Source organism: Physeter macrocephalus, chromosome 6, assembly GCF_002837175.3.
Source record: "Physeter macrocephalus isolate SW-GA chromosome 6, ASM283717v5, whole genome shotgun sequence".
Lineage (NCBI taxonomy): Eukaryota > Metazoa > Chordata > Mammalia > Artiodactyla > Physeteridae > Physeter > Physeter macrocephalus.
In genome coordinates this window covers 17,645,613-17,647,166 of record NC_041219.1, presented here as the reverse complement: position 1 = coordinate 17,647,166, position 1,554 = coordinate 17,645,613, and the positions used below count along the sequence as shown (strand labels likewise).

At 36.3% G+C, this 1,554-nt stretch overlaps 1 protein-coding gene across 1 annotated transcript in view; it reads right to left on the bottom strand.

Moving 5' to 3' along the window:
• Positions 1–1,554, bottom strand: part of TMTC2 (transmembrane O-mannosyltransferase targeting cadherins 2) — a 439,654-nt gene that overhangs the window by 243,551 nt on the left and 194,549 nt on the right. The gene's annotated exons all lie outside the window — the stretch shown is intronic.

Sequence of the window (1,554 nt, the reverse complement as noted above, 5' to 3'; positions counted from 1 at the left end):
CTCCATACTGTTCTCCATAGTGGTTGTATCAATTTACATTCTCACCAACAGTGCAGGAAGGTTCCCTTTTCTCCACACCCTTTCCAGCATTTATTGTTTCTAGCTTTTTTGATAATGGCCATTCTGACTGGCCTGGGGTGATAGCTCATTGTAGTTTTGATTTCCATTTCTCTAATAATTAGTGATGTTGAGCATCTTTTCATGTGCCTCTTGGCCATCTGTACATCTACCTTGGTGAAATGTCCATTTAGGTCTTCTGCCCATTTTCTAACTTGTTTGTTTTTTTTGATATTGAGCTCCATGAGCTGTTTGTATATTTTGCAGATTAATCCTTTGTCTGTTGTTTCATTTGCAAATATTTTCTCCCATTCTGAGGGTTGTCTTTTTGTCTTGTTTATGGTTTCCTTTGCTGTGCAAAAGCTTTTAAGTTTCATTAGGTCCCATTTGTTTATTTTTGTTTTTATTTCCAAGGGAGCCTGATTCCTCCAACTCTGTTTTTTTGTTTCTCAAGATTGCTTTGGCTATTTGGGGTCTTTTGTGTTTCCATAGGAATTGTAAGATTTTTTGTTCTAATTCTGTGAAGAATGCCACTGGTAGCCTGATAGGGATTGCACTGAATCTGAATTGCTTTGGGTAGTATAGTCATTTTCACAATATTGATTCTTCCAATCCAAGAACATGGTATATTTCTCCCTCTGTTTATGTCATCTTTAATTTCTGTCACCAGTGTTATATGGTTTTCTGAGTACAAGTCTTTCGCCTCCTTAGGCAGGTTTATTCCTAGGTATTTTATTCTTTTTGTTGCAATGGTAAATAGGAGTGTTTCCTTAATTTCTCTTTCTGATTTTTCATTGTTGGTGTATAGGAATGCCAGAGATTTCTGTGCATTAATTTTGTATCCTGCAACCATACCAAATTCATTGATTAGTTCTAGTAGTTTTCTGGTTGCATCTTTAGTATTTTCTATGTATAGTATCATGTCATCTGCAAACAGTGACAGTTTTACTTCTTTTCCAATTTGGAACCCTTTTATTTCATTTTCTTTTCTGATTGCCATGGCTAGGACTTCCAAAACTATGTTGAATGAGAGTGGTGAGAGTGGACATCCTTGTCTTCTTCCTGATCTTAGTGGAAATGCTTTCAGTTTTTCATCATTGAGAATGATGTTTGCTGTGGGTTTGTCATATATGGCCTTTATTGTGTTGAGGTAGGTTCCCTGTATACCCACTTCCTAGAGAGTTTTTATCATAAATGGGTGTTGAATTTTGTCAGAAGCTTTTTGTGCATCTATTGAGATGATCATATGGTTTTTATTCCTTAATTTGGTAATGTGGTGCATCACATTGATTGATTTGCGTATATTGAAGAATCCTTGCATCCCTGGGATAGATCCCACTTGATCGTGGTGTATGATCCTTTTAACGTGTTGTTGGATTCTCCTTGCTAGTATTTTGTTGAGGATTTTTGCATCTATATTCATCAGTGATATTGGCCTGTAATTTTCTTTTTTTGTGGTATCTTTGTCTGGTTTTGGTATCAGGGTGATGGTGGCCT